The sequence below is a fragment of the Salmo trutta genome, chromosome 4 (genome assembly GCF_901001165.1).
Source record: "Salmo trutta chromosome 4, fSalTru1.1, whole genome shotgun sequence".
Taxonomy (NCBI): Eukaryota; Metazoa; Chordata; class Actinopteri; order Salmoniformes; family Salmonidae; genus Salmo; species Salmo trutta.
The window spans coordinates 12,688,835-12,705,161 of NC_042960.1; the positions used below are offsets into that span (position 1 = coordinate 12,688,835).

Genomic DNA, 16,327 nt, shown 5'->3' on the forward strand with positions numbered 1-16,327 from the left:
CAAAGGTACTGCTCCCTTCTTCAGACGTCGAAGCCCACTAGAAGGTTCAATGAAATCTTAATTTCATAACTTTCAATATAGATGCCGCAACAACTAATAACGTTAACATCGTTAGCACTAACGTTAGCTGGTAGCTAACGTTTGCTAGCTAAAGAGACAAAAAAAGACACAGAACACATTCGAATTACAAAAATCACTAGCTGAACGGATAAACAGAATTTTCCACAAGGATGATACAAAAAAACGCTATAGAAATATGATTAATATACTGAGGTAATGATAAAACGAGCGACTTCGAGACTAGTATGGCTGACAGTAAGCTATGTATCGGGTAGGAAGTGGGCGTTGCTACGTTGTGCAGAAGGTCTAATTTATAATATAATTAGCATTACCGTAGTTCAAAGAGCAACCCGCACTCTTTTCTTCATTTAATCACGCCCCAAGACGCCTGCCAATGAAATCATTTCTCATCCGTGTGGAAGGGAAGTAAACAGTGACCAAGAACAATTTTCACGATAGCGTGTTTATTATTGTTATTTAGACATTTAGTAACACAGGACTTGGTTGATAGATGTTACGTTATTTAGGTAACGCTAGATAGCTTCTAACGTCAGCTAGCTAACAATGGCTATGGGTTTTCACACTCAAATGGCCTCCATTATGGAGGTGCTAGCTAATGCAGCCGTGGCAGAGATCTGTAAACTCGTAGACGACGATTATGCAGTGTTTCGTTTGGAAATTTCTCAAAGCCAAAATGAAAACAGGGCATTGCGGAGGAAACTACAGCTACTAGAATTGAAGGTAGCACGGGAGCGCGCAGAGAGGACTATCAGAGAACGCGTCATTGCTAGTCGTCCCAGTAGTGTCAAGATCCTCGACCGATACAGAGGAATGGCAAGAGGTACATTTTGCCCCGTTCCCCTCTGCGCATGTTTAGATAGTATGCAATAATTCCCCTGATTACAACTTAGTTATCTTTCAAGAAGTTATTAGAAGTGTTACCGAACATGCAGTGTCAATAGTGTACAATCTAGCATTGACAGTACCTAACCACCAATTTTTCCCCAATCACTCTCAGGTGAAGGACATCTCACTGGAGGCCACAAGAGCTTTGTGAAGCCAGCGGGACACAATACATGGAGTGATGACGAAACAATCACTGTTGATGAGGGGAGTGGAACCTCAACCCAGGAAGTTATCATGATAGAGGTTAGTGTAATAGTATTAAATCAAAATTACAGTACATAAAATGTGGCCAGTTTATTTCAGAAGGGCTCCCCTCAGCTATTCACTTCCTTACTACATTGTTATCCAATTCAACTCATGTACCGGTAATAACCTCTCTTCTTGTGTTAGTCTGCAGAGGCTGCAGGTCCTGGAGGATTGTCTCTGGTCAAGCAGGAGAGGACTGAATCAGAGGACCCACAGCACAGCAGAGACATCCAGACTGGAGCAACATCTGGAGTGGCGCCCCCTGTAGCCACAGAGGACCTATCCACCGCTGCTGCGCCTCAACCCAGGACCCGACGCAGCATTACGGAGGTCAGTGGAATGCCAAACGCCATCCTCAAGTCAGAGACTTTAACTGTAACACAAAGGCTTTTACACACAGTACCTGACCACAGGTCAGACCCAGAGAGACTGGGGTTGGGGAGACTGGGCTGTCCTCCTGCTCCCGGCTCCGAGTATTTACTTTATGGTAATCCGAGCCCGAGGACTGTTCATTCCCATCAGGACTCAGGTGATGCGTTAGAGACTGTCAGTGATCCGTCTTGTTCTTACACTACAGAGATGGACCCTGGCAACATGCCCTTGGGTTTAGAGAGATTCACTGATCTGTCTAGAGGGGACTGGAACCGGTACAGTAGTAGTCTATACTCTGAAGGGCGCCTAGATAAGAAAGAGGAAGGTCTGGTCGTAGATGAAGTGACTGTGAAAGTGGAGGGTGACGTTTCTCCCACATGGAATGCAAATAATCACCTAGGAGACGGACAGTCACAGGGCAGAGATTTCTTAGATTACAACGAAAGCTTAGAGGCAAATCCAAACGTTGCGGCCCACTCCCCGTTACACGTGTGCAGGGATCGCGACCCAGTGTGTACGTTGATGGGGCATTCCGATTCACACGGTCGTGTCCTTTTCAATCAGGTATTGAACTCAAACAGCAGGGCTGGAGCCCAAGCGCAGGGAGGGGGAGCAACATCAGGCAATAGTAAAGATAAACGGTTCCTCTGCATGTTCTGTAACAAAGGCTTCAGCAGCCCCCAGAAGGTAGAGATCCACCAGAGGGTCCACACAGGGGTGAAACCTTTCAGCTGTACCCAGTGTCACATGTGCTTTGCCCAGGCTAGTGACCTGAAGAGACACCAGAAGGTCCACACGGGGGAAAAACCATTTGGCTGCCACCTGTGCCAGGCCAGTTTCTCACACTCATTCAACCTGAAGAGGCATCAGAGGGTCCACACAGGGGATAACCCTACATCTGCCCCCAGTGTGAGAAGAGGTTCTCCCACCAGCACCAACTGAAGATGCACCTGAAGGTCCACATGGGAGAGAGGCCGTTCGCCTGTACGCACTGTGGGAAGAGGTTCTCAGAGAGGGGCTACCTCAGGATACACCAGCATAATTACCGCTTTTACCCTCAGAACAGCCACAGTTCTTCAGGGCATGGACTACAATGTGTAAAAATGTTTCTTTGCAGGACAAGGATTGTCCTGACTTTCAAGAATGCCTGAATTGTTTCACCTTGCTTTTCTGGTTGGCTGCAAGTTTCACCTTCCAATTATTTCAGGTCTACAAGAGTGCAAGTTTCACCATGGCACGGACCGCGATGATACATTGGCACATGAGTGTTATTAGTATATGGCAAATATGAGTCAATTATTGCATTCTATCCATGTGGGCTTTCATAGACTACCTGAGACATGAAACAGATAGGTGTCGCCAATTTGTTAATGCGCAATTTGCCTAAATGGGTAATGGAAACACTTCAACCACTACATTTTATTTGATACTGTAGGTTTTAGCGATTTTAATTTTTTTAAATAATAATTTAGGTGTGAGATTAGGTCCAGCTGTTTTTATTGACACAAGATAGTTAAATGGAAACGCACCCTAGCAGGCAGTTGTTGCATCTATTTTCTATGCTAACATTCTAAATGTCGACCAAAAAAATTACTTGACAAGTTAATGGAAACACTAGCTATGTCACGGAAAGAACAGGTGTTCCTAATGTTTGTACATTCAGTGTATAAGCCTAAAAAGTCTGTTACATAATGTGTTTGTACTGTGTAGGCTATATGATGTTCACAAGTGCCTGTTTCATTACTTCCATTCAACTACTTAATTTTTTCTCTCAAGACAATTTTAATGAGGAAATGAATGCAGTTTATCAAGTTTATGCAAATCTTTAGTTGAGATGTGCATGTGTGGTTTTCATATGATTTATTTACAACTTGTTCATGTTTAATAAACACAGTTGGACTTTTCATTTTAAGACTTTCATTGAGACTCCTTAATATACATCACATCTGATCTCACCCTATTCTGCATATACCCAACCGCACTTTATAACCAATATACACTTACTAAATATAACTGCACATACCCACACACTAACAAAGACCTACTGTACACGTCAAAATAGTTAGTCATGTTTGTCTGATGACTTATCATAGTTGACTTATTTGAACCCACAACCTATTTATGTCCACCATGATGGATTTAACAACAATTAAGTCCTATTGTAACTACAGTATAGGACTCAAGTGTAGTGGGGATGGGTTAACACTCTGGGTCAATACTTGCAAACACAGGGGTTATAAAGTACTTATGTAAGGGAAGACCCCCATGAAATTGACAGAAATGAATGGGGACATATTGGCACCGCACGAATCATACACCCTAATGCCAATACCACCCAATTTGGTCCACATTCATCCAAATCATATTGCAAATTTCATATGGCAAATGCCAAGTGTCACACCCCAAAAATCCTATAGATGGCGAGCGCGCTCCACCGTGGATTTTCTTATTGCAAATGTAACACAAGTGAACCCCCAAGAGTCAAATTTTGAAAAAATAAAAAATTATCACCCCCTTAAAGTGCTTTCTGGACCGTTTTTCGATTCTTTTTTTCGATTAATTTTTTTACTTTTTTTTTGTCAATTACACATAAGAGCTGTATGAACATACTTTTGACATATTTTGACAATTTTTTGGGTTGTTTTTGCTTGTGCATAAGGCATATATTTTGTGCATTTGGAATATGATTTCATAGGAAGTCAAAAGTGACTTTTTTGTTGTTGTTGCCAAATGCCATTAGAAATGTCCAAATGAAATGTCCAATTCTTTTTTTTGTCAATTATACATGTATGAAAGTATTGAATGTGCCAAATCACAGCAAATATCCAATAGATGGCGAGCGCTCTCCACAGTGAATTTTCTTATTGCAAATGTAACACAAGTCAAGACCCAAGAGTCAAATTTTGAAAAAAAAAATTCAAAAACTTATCACCCCCTTAACCTCTTACATCTAGCGGAAAACCGCTCCAATATCCAATGATAGGGCGTGGCGCGAAATACAAACTCCTCGAAAATTCGAAAACTTCAATTTTTCAAACGTATGACTATTTTACACCATTTTAAAGACAAGACTCTCCTTTATCTAACCACACTGTCCGATTTCAAAAAGGCTTTACAACGAAAGCAAAACATTAGATTATGTCAGGAGAGTACCCAGCCAGAAATAATCAGACACCCATTTTTCAAGCTAGCATATAATGTCACAAAAAACAAAACCACAGCTAAATGCAGCACTAACCTTTGATGATCTTCATCAGATGACACTCCTAGGACATTATGTTATACAATACATGCATGTTTTGTTCAATCAAGTTCATATTTATATCAAAAAACAGCTTTTTACATTAGCATGTGACGTTCAGAACTAGCATTCCCACCGAACACTTCCGGTGAATTTACTAAATTACTCACGATAAACGTTCACAAAAAACATAATTATTTTAAGAATTATAGATACAGAACTCCTTTATGCAATCGCGGTGTCCGATTTTTAAAATAGTTTTTCGGTGAAAGCACATTTTGCAATATTCTGAGTAGATAGCCCGGCCATCACAGGCTAGCTATTTTGACACCCACCAAGTTTGGTACTCACCAAACTCAGATTTACTATAAGAAAAATTGGATTACCTTTGCTGTTCTTCGTCAGAATGCACTCCCAGGACTTCTACTTCAACAACAAATGTTGGTTTGGTTCCAAATAATCCATAGTTATATCCAAATAGCGGCGTTTTGTTTGTGCGTTCAAGACACTATCCGAAGGGTAACGCGCGGACGCGTATCGTGACAAAAAATTTCAAAATATTCCATTACCGTACTTTGAGGCATGTCAAACGCTGTTTAAAAACAATTTTTATGCGATTTTTCTTGTAAAATAGCAATAATATTCCGACCCGGAGTCGTTGTTTTTGTTCAAAGACTGAAAATGCAAAATGGCCTCTTCATGTGCACGCGTGCGCCCGTCTCATTGTTCTCAGATCGACCACTATCCAAATGCGCTACTGTTTTTCAGGCAGGGGCTGCAAAGTCATCATTCAACGTTCTGGCGCCTTCTGAGAGCCTATGTGAGCCTTAGAAAGTGTCACGTTACAGCAGAGATCTTCTGTTTTGGATAGAGATGACAAAGAAGGCCAAGAAATGGTCAGACAGGGTACTTCCTGTACAGAATCTTCTCAGGTTTTGGCCTGCCATTTGAGTTCTGTTATACTCACAGACACCATTCAAACAGTTTTAGAAACTTTGTGGTGTTTTCTATCCAAAGCTACTAATTATATGCATATTCTAGTTTCTGGGCAGGAGTAATAACCAGATTAAATCGGGTATGTTTTTTTATCTGGCCGTGAAAATACTGCCCCCTATCCATAACAAGCTAAAGTGCTTTCTGGACCGTTTTTTGAAATTCTTTCGATTTTTTAAATATTTTTATTTTTTTGTCAATTACACATGTATAAGAGCTGTATGAACATACTTTTGACTTTTTTTTTACATCATTTTTTGGGTTGTTTTTGCTTGTACATAAGGCATATGTTTTGTCAATTTGCAATTTCATAGGAAGTCAAAAGTGACAATTTTTTCTTTTTTTTTGCCAAATGCCATAAGAAATGTCCAAATGAAATGTCCAATTCTTTTTTTTGTCAATTATACATTGACAGTATGAAAGTATTGAATGTGCCAAGTCAGGTTGTTTGTCCATTTGCCATGTACGATCATAGGAAGTCAGTTTCCAAACCCAACAGTCAGTGAACCATGTCCAAATGGCATTTATACTGCCCAAATTATATATAGCCCTATGTTAAGCCATGAATCAACCTAGATGGTCTATTTGTCATGTATGATGAGGGAGAAGTGGGACTCTGTTGTTTTTTTAACGATTTTCTGAAAAACGTCCAAAATGACCATTACCATCACGAATTTGACATGCTCAAAAATACTGCAGAATGCAAAATTGACTGGCCTGATGAACTCAGGATGGCCGGGCAGTGACTGTGGTTCCTCTCCATCGCTCGTTGTGGTGTTTTCATCATGTCCATTTGGTGATGTTTTTCACTATTGAATCATATTGCAAATGCACAATTTGTTGCAATATTTTTCAATGGGCATTTACCATCACAAGTTTGACATGCTCAAAAATACTGCAGAAATGCATCATTGACTGGCCCGATGAACTTGGGATGGCCGGGCAGTGACTGTGGTTCCTCTCCATCACCCAGCAAGTCAGCGTCCATCAGCCAATTAGATGTCATTCTGACACCAAACTGATATCATCTGACACCAAATCCACTTTTTCCAACTCGTTTAGAAGCCAACTATCACATATCAGAGCAGGCCCATAATTCACAGCACCTTCAGTTTTAACCATAAAAAAACATAAAGCACGTAGTTACGTTCTAGCTGCGGGTCCAGCTCTGACATTATGTGTAGGCCTATGTGAGGTGACCCCAAATCCCAAGTTTCGGCTCGATAGGTCATTCGGTGCCCGAGCAACAACCTTAATTTGGTGCTGAAAATCCATTTTTTCCGGGCGATGCTACGGGGTCCTTGTATGAGCTATTGGACAGAAAGGCTGGGGTCCATCTCTATGGGCCAAGGCGGTTTCAATGCACCTAGTCTTGCGACTCTGGGACATTTCTAAATGAATTGAACATACTGCAAATGTACGAGGCTGTTTCTCGGTCTGAGAACCTTCTAGAGCCACATAACTCACCGTGCACTATCGACTTGAGCTCTATAACAGGTTTCTAAAGTTTCAGAGCTCTAGGTCTGACGGTTCTTGAATCGTTTGAACAAAGGTAACCATTGCAGGCACTGTATGTCTAGCCCCACACTGTGTCACTATGTCCTAGCTGTGTGTGTGTGTGTGTGTTATTTTTTGTGTGCAAATCTGATGGGATAAATGACTGATTTACAGTTCATGAGGGTTACCTAGTCACACATATGAAGTTTTGAAATTATCTGACTTTTTGAACCCTTCGAAACAGCCCCTGTGACCCATATTTAAGGCACTTCCGGTTGGCACAGGAAGCTTAGAATCGACACACATTGTCATTGGGGTAGGCCTTCACAGAATCCTGAGTTTTAAGTCTTTACGTTAAGAATTGACTGATCTACACAGGGTTGAATTCAGTGATTTTCACAATCTGTAGGTTGGTTATATCAAAACACCTTTAGGGTGTTTTTAACAACTACCGGTTGCTCCAGGAAGCTTAGAATCGACACAGCTAGACCTTACAGTAGCCTGATGGATTGTTATCAAAGACAGGTTCATAAGGCATTCATAACCCACATAGGTTTCAGGTTGAATTAAGGGGAATAGGCAATGTATTCCTATGGGGAGAGAAGTCATTGCAAACTGTGAGATTTAAACACCTTTTAACTATTAAGGGTTAATGCCACACGGTCAAGGTTAGGCTTGCACAGATCGGGAGGACCTCAGGAACGTTCCTGAGGTCGAATTGTGCTTCTAACCCTAACGGCTCTCTCGCTGTCACCCAAAAGCACTTGAAATTTGGGGCCAGGCTTCATTTTGGGCCTACTTTTTCTCACGGTCGTTGCGCTTGTACCGAGCGAGCTACGGTCAAGCAGGGCATCTCGTTGAACTCGGCACAGCCTAGAGATAATGGTAATGCCATTGCAGGCTCTGTGTGTCTTTAAGCACCACGCTCTGTCACTCCATCCTTGCTGTGTGTGTGTGTGTGTGTGTGTGTGTGTGTGTGTGTGTGTGTGTGTGTGTGTGTGTGTGTGTGTGAGAGAGAGAGCTTTTCTTTGACATCTGTTTGGAGAAATGACTGATTTACAGTTCATGAGGGTTGCCTAATCACACACATGAAGTTGTGGAAAGATCTGACCTTTTTAACCCTTCGAAACAGCCCCTATGACACCATTTTTAAGGCACTTCTGGTTGACACAGGAAGCTGAAAGTCTTTACGTTAAGAACTGACTTATTTACAGAGGGTTGAACAAGTGTGTTGTTTCAGAAAATCACAGAAATCTCACAGAGCTCCGAAACCCGCCTTAACGGATTCATCTGAACACGTTGCAACTGGATCTGTAACTTTTTTGAAAAAAAACCATTTTTTTTTTAATATCACCAATTTGACATTGTACGATTTCTCTTAAATGACGATAGATAAATGTCTGGTTATTTTTTTCCTGACACCGTAGGCTCATCTACTTTGACATGAAGCGGTGAAATTAGCGCTCTATTTTAATTTTTGACTTTTAATCCCAGAAAAATGGCCTTAACTCAAAAAGCGTTGAGGCCTCGACTCCATCTTGTTCGGGGCCAACTGCCCATTATGCCAAACAATGCTCACCAAGTTTCGTCTTCAAAGTCTTTTCCATTTAGGAGAAAAGGCTACGTCGTGATTGGTGATGTTTGTTACATTTGCAATATGATTCCATTCGCCCTCCTGTGGTATAATCCGGGACAGGTGAGAGATTACCAAAATTTGAAAATTGTATAAAACGGAAACCGAATGTCCGAGAGACTCCGTTCGATGACTTCCCGGAAGATCCGGCCCCGGTGCACGGCCCGACGCCGTCCACGAATTTAACAAACGTTCGCGGACGTCTAGTAAGGGACCGTACATTTGCAATATGAACTTTCTCACTAATCATACAGCAAATGCCGAAATGTCCCCTTCATGTATGTAAAAATACTTTCAAGTACTACTTAAGTATTTTTTGGGGCATTATCTGTACTTTACTATTTATATTTTTTACAACTTTTACTTCACTACATTCCTAAGGAAAATTATGTACTTTTTACTTCATACACTCAAAAATACTTGTTACATTTTGAATGCTTAGCATGAGAAGAAAATGGTCAAATTCACACACTTATCAAGAGAACATCCCTGGTCATCCCTACTGCCTCTGACCTGTCGGACTCACTAAACACACATGCTTCATTTGTAAATGATGTTGGAGTGTGCCCCTGGCTATCTGTAGATTAAAAACCAATAACATTTATCTAATTTGGTTTTCTTAATATAAGGAATTTGAAATGATTTATACTTTTATTTTTGCAGTTACATTTACTTTTGATACTTAACTATGGGCTAGGTGGGATGCGGGACACAGCCAGTGAAATATCAGGGCGGGAAATTCAAAAACAACAAAATGTCTTAATTCAACTTTGTCAAACATACAACTATTTTACACCATTTTAAAGATACACGTCTCCTTGATGTAACCACATTGTCCAATTTTCAAAAAGGCTTTACAGTGAAAGCAAAACATTAGATTATGTTAGGAGAGTACATAGACAAAAATAATCACACAGCCATTTTCCAAGCAAGGACATGTGTCAATAAAACCCAAAACACAGTACTAACCTTTGACGATCTTCATCAGATGACACTCCTAGGACATTATGTTACACAATACATGTATGTTCTGTTCGATAAAGTTCATATTTATATCCAAAAACAGCATTTTACATTGGCTCGTGATGTTCAGAAAATATTTTGCCTCCAATACTTCCGGTGAATCAGCACAACAATTTACAAAAGTACTCAAACGTTGATAAAATATTAAACTGTTATTCAAAGAATTATAGATGAACATCTCCTTTATGCAACCGCGGTGACAGATTTCAAAAAAGCTTCACGGGGAAAGCACACTTTGCAATAATCTGAGTACTGCGCTCAGAAAAATACACCAGGCAATACAGATACCCGCCATTTTGGAGTCATCTAAAATCATAAATAGCATTAGAAATATTCACTTACCTTTGATGATCTTCATCAGAAGGCACTTCCAGAAATCCCAGGTCCACAATAAATGTTGTTTTGTTCGATAAAGTCCATAATTTATGTCCAAATAACTCCTTGTTGTTTGCGCTTTCAGTAAGCTACTCCAAATGTTGGAAGCGCGCTGAAAATTTCACGACAAAGAGTTATATTTACGTTTGTTGAAACATGTCAAACGTTGTAAAACATCAATCTATAGGGCCTTTTTAACGTAAAACTTCAGTAATATTCCAACCGGACGATTCCAATGTCTTGAAAAACGTTATGGAACACAGCTACCTCCTCATGTGAACGCGCGTAATTGTGGCCTATCATTCTCTCAGTCATCAGACTCCAGGAGGTCTTGTTCGCTCTCTGTTGACTGCAAAAGCCTGAAACACGTTCTAAAGACTGTTGACATCTAGTGGAAGCCTTAGGAAGTGCAAATTGAACCCTAAGTCACTGTATACTGAATAGGCCCAGTCTTGAAAAACTACAATCCACTTCCTGGTTGGATTTTTTTCTCAGGTTTTTGCCTGCCATATGAGTTCTGTTATACTCACAGACACCATTCAAACAGTTTTAGAAACTACTAATAATATGCACATGCTAGTTTATGAGCCAGAGTAGTAGCCTGTTTAAATTGGGTACGTTTTTCATCCGGCCGTGAAAATACTGCCCCCTAGCCCAGACAGGTTAAGTATATTTAAAACCAAATACTTTTAGACTTTTACTCAAGTAGTATCTTACCGGGTGACTTTTACTTGAGTCATTTTCTATTAAGGTATCTTTACTTTTACTCAAGAATGACAATTGGGTAATTTTTACAACACTGTGCAAACATAACTCGTTTAAATTTACATGGTTGCTTATCTGGCACAAAATGTGTATTAGCCAATTAAAATCGTGAATTTACTTGCACGTGACAAAACGCTAAATTGGTCCCATAACATGGCACACGTTGGCCCTATGCTAACCTCAACAGGTAGCACTGATTATATCCTGTCACAAATTCTTCATCAGCCTATCAAATACTTTATATCCACCAACCAATATTATTTCTTCAAATAGGTCAACCCTGGCAACTAGATGGATATTTTAAACCTTCAAATTCAAGGTTTACTTTTTTTTTGGTTGGTCTGTAACAAAATGTTGTGTGCCAATATTGCATTGACGCATCATTGACTAGGTTACTGGCTACTACTGATGTTAGACTACATTTTCACGGTTTTGGCATATATGACAAAATTCATGTTTTTGTTTCTGTTCCACACACACCCATCCACAAGAGGTCCTTACAGCTTAAGTTTATCGTACATCGTTAAAAAAAAGACTGTCAAATAGAAGTCATGTAGGCTACCATTATCACTTCTAGGCAGCACACACTGCTAAAGCGTCGACTCTAAATCAGTAGTGCACTTTCACCATGAGCCCCCCCTCGCATCAAGCTTTTTTGTTAGGAAAAAACAGTTCACTGCAGGACCTTGACGCTCGATTCAAAACGCATGCGACGAAGTGGATGATTTATAATAATGCTTAGCCTGCATGTAAGTGTAGCCTACATAAGAATATACTAATGACAGCGAAGTGTCATCCTACATTAAGACTGTCGATTAAACATATTTAAAGGAACTGCAATACTGCCTTATCTGTAGGATGATAACGAGAATGCTACCTATAAGCCTATTGTACACTAACGCTCATCCTCCTCGAGTCAAATAATGCATATGTAACCACGTTTCCATCCACAGTTTTTATGTGAGTAAAGTCATACTGTATATACAAATAAAATAATGACAGCTGTGATGGAAACACGAAGTGTCGGTAAAATGTTATAATTGCAGACAGATCATGTGTTCTTTCGACATGGTGGGATCTTTTGGGGTTGGTAAAATGTATTGTGCGAGAAATGGCGGTGGAAACGCCTTTTGTGTAAATATTGATATAATAAGCATCATATAGAAGTAAACTTGGAGTCACGCAACACTATGGTTTATGGTCCTCCCACTACGACTCGGGAAACCATGCAGTTTTAGTCTACAGATGAAATAAGTTATGATGAACTTCACAGGGGAGTGAAAGTGCACAGTGTTGAGTTTGACGCGCCTTTCCAATAAATATCGAGTCTTATTCTGGTGACTTGATGATCGATGCTTGACCGCTATTTGACAAATACAAATATTCTCGCTCTTATCCATCATAATCTCATCATGTAGACTAGCCTACCCGAACTGTATCTGCCAGCTGTTGGCTAGAGCGCACGTGCCAAGACCAGTAGGCACATTTGCTATTTAACGTAACAGTTTGGGACAAAACTATCCGTAGAGTTGGAAACACATTGAACTTTAGATTTTTATTAGGTACATGAAAACTTAAGCGATAAAGTACATTTTGTGTGCACTATGTCATCACGCACTGATTTTTATCTGATACAAGTTAGTTTAGTGGAAACACCATTGGTTGGAAAATGTGCATATTTTCTTTATGCGGATTTTTGAATATTCATATGAAAATCTGTCGCCAAATGGATGGAAACCTAGCTTGTGACAAGGCAGATGATTATCAAATTACATGTGAACATGTAGGTCTACACTGTGTACCCGTATGTCCATTTAATATAACCTATGCAATATGATTATTAGCCAATAGCAGTGTGTTTGTGCAAGGCTTAACGATTAATTCTTAATCTTAATTTTCAAGTTGTTGGCTGTAGGCAAGTACCTTTTCAACACACTAAGACCTATGCAAATCTACATTTCAATGAGGGGGAATTACTAATGTGAGATTAATACACTTGCCACAATTATGTGGACTAGGCAATTTACACAGAGAGCAATTTGACCAGTCAGTCAAATACACGTGATAGTTGTTTTGATGAACAGAACTTGCAGTTGGAAGAACTTGTGCCAGGATATAATCAGAGAGGTTATCATAGGGCTAACGTTTGCCATGTTGTCTGATGGGACCAGCTACAATTTAGCATTTGGTTACGATTTTAATTGGCTAATACACATTTTGTACCAGGGACCCGTTTACATTTAAGTGATTGCTTATGTTCGCAAGTATGGACCCTCCATGTTGAAAGTGTGTTTATTATCTGTGTGTATGTACCTGAGGGAGTGTATGTCTGTAATCTGTATCACCTGTCCCTTCCAGGAGAAGGAGGAGGGTCTAGAGGTGCTGCTGGTGAAGGATGAGGGGTGTGAGGAGGGTCTGGGGAACCCTGTGAGGACCATGGTCATGCAGAACAACCAGACTACACCTCCTCCTGAACCCACAGAGGAACCAGCTGAGCAGCACAGGACCACACACACTGAGGTGAGCCCACTATGAACTAACATCTTAATGATACTAGGTCAGGGCCTGTCCACAAAGTAGGAGTGCTGATCTCAGATCAGTTTGGCATTTTAGATCATAATGAATAAGACTATATAGACAGGTGGGGGACCTGATCCTCAATCAGCACTTCTACTCTGAGACAGTTTGCGGATACATGCCCAGGTCTTGGTTAATTTGGTCTTAAGTTTGGGACCATGCCTTTCAATTATCAAACCATTAATTAAAGAGTGTCAAGTAATCAAATCAACTAACATGTTTACATAGTACTCATAGCAATCCCGCATTTCCCAATCAGAAGGTGCTCATATCAGATTTCTTGATTCAATATCTTCTCATTCTGTATCTCTTACAGCCAGTAGACATGGAGGATGGGAAGCCTGATCTGCTGCTGGTCAAAGAGGAGACAATAGAAGATGGACCAGAGAACACTGATCTGCTGAGTAGACTAAAGATGGGGGAGCAAGGTAAGGGAGAAATACATGTAGCCTACATACAGTAATAGATCTTCAATGGGAATAGTTATGCACCTGGCTATTGTTTTTTTTCTCCATTCATAAAATGAAATTAATAGAACTTATGTTTACATAGAAAAACACATTCTAACGTATGAACTTGACCAGGTAATTGACAAACTCCATATATAGTTTTCTCTGCCATGTTTATAAATTATATTTTGTAACCTCTTCCTGCAGGTGGTTGGCTGGAAGCTAACAGAGGAGACTGGGCGACCATCTTGGATTCCCAGACTGGTGCAGCCAAGGGCCCAGGGGACGACATCACTGAGCAGGTCAGGACCAGAGGCGACATTGTGGATGTCAGTGGATGGGAAAGCGTCCTCAACTCTGAACTGGGGAACAACACTGTTAACCACAACCAGAAACCGAGATTGGAACATAAAACAACATCTGAATTTAGTCTCCATGACAAGAGACTGGCTGAGACCAGGGCGAGGCGTAGATTTGGTCTGCGGGGACGAGGAGGTGTCCATATGAGAACAGACACAGACTCGGCTAGTGATGCTCCGTCCTGCTCCTATAGTTGTGATTCAGAGAGACTGATGGCGCCTCAGGTTAACCCCCTAACAGGTGCTGCCTTCAACCTGCCTTCTATAGGATCTATCAACTGGAACATGGACCCTGTGACAACACAGACACTCCCTGGCCTTCATCCTCCTCACACTCTCCTTATGTTAAACCAGACCTCAGACAATGCCAGTGCCTCAACACTAAATGGCAACACCAGCGCATTGACAAATGACAGTAGTAGTAATGCTATCAGTAGATCTGGTGGCAAAGAGAAGCGCTTCCCGTGTTTGTTCTGTGGGAAAGTCTTTCGTTTCTCTAAACAGGTGGAGATCCATCAGAGGATGCACACGGGAGAGAAACCGTTCGGCTGCCACCTGTGCCGGGCCAGTTTTTCACACTTGTCCAGCCTGAAGAGGCACCAGAGAGTTCACACAGGGGAGAAGCTTTTCAGCTGCCTCCTGTGCAGGGCCAGTTTTTCACACTCCTCCAGCCTGAAGAGGCACCAGAGGGTCCACACAGGGGAGAAACCCTACACCTGCTCTCAGTGTGAAAAGAGGTTCTCCCATCAGCACCATCTGAAGATGCACCTGAAGGTCCACACGGGAGAGGCTATTCACCTGTACGCACTGCGGGAAGAAGTTCTTCGTGAGGAGCTACCTGAGAATACACCAGCAGAAAATGTCCACGCCCCATGAATAGTGAAATGTAATGAAGTACTAGTTTGTTTGTAGTTCATTCTGTTGGTTTTGCATATAGTGACAACCTTGTCCTGCTTGATGCTGGTGTTTTATGAGGAAATGATAGTGCCTTAATGAATGTTTTCTTGACATTAAGTAGTAAAGATGTTAAACCTTTTTCAAAGCATTCTAAAATTAATTTTATCAAAGCGAGGGGACCAGATTTATAGAAAAGTGTTACCATAGTGAGAAAAGTTATTCTACAATGCATGTCACATGTATACTTTTGTAGAATAAAAGTATTGTACTTAAATACAAAATAGAATCTGTGCTGACTGGGTTATTATTTCAGTCGTTCCAAAACTTAATTATTGAATCAACACATGGATTTATAAAAATAATAAACTGCAATGGCTCCATATTGTTGGGTACTTGAATCACATTGTTGGAAATGTGATTGATTGTGGTTAACATTGTCACATGCGCCCAATACAATGCTTACTTACAAGCCCTTAATCAACAATGCAGTTAAGAAAATGCCCCAAAAAAGCAAGAGATAAATCCAATCAAAGTTTATTTGTCACGTGCACCGAATACAACAGGTGTAGACTTTACAGTGAAATGCTTACTTACAGGCCCTAACCAACCGTTTGAGTTTTAAGTAAAAAAATAGGTATTAGGTGAACAGTAGATAAGTAAAGAAATAAAAACAGTAATTAAAGAGTGAAATAACAGTAGTGAGGCTATATACAGGCACCGGTTAGTCGGGCTAATTGAGGTAGGATGTATATGTAGGTATGGTTAAAATGACTATGCATAAAAACTCAGCAAAAAAAAACATCCTCTCACTGTCAACTGTTTATTTTCAGCAAACTTAACGCGTAAATATTTGTATGAACATAAGATTCAACAACTGAGACCTAAACTGAACAAGTTCCACAGACATGTGACTAAGAGAAATGGAATAACATGT

The 16,327-nt window shown here is 40.5% G+C and overlaps 1 pseudogene; it reads left to right on the plus strand.

Annotated features, from left to right (window-relative positions):
* The first annotated feature begins 1,175 nt into the window (after positions 1-1,175).
* On the plus strand, positions 1,176-15,679 carry LOC115191312 (zinc finger protein 25-like; annotated as a pseudogene).
* Positions 15,680-16,327: the final 648 nt, after the last annotated feature.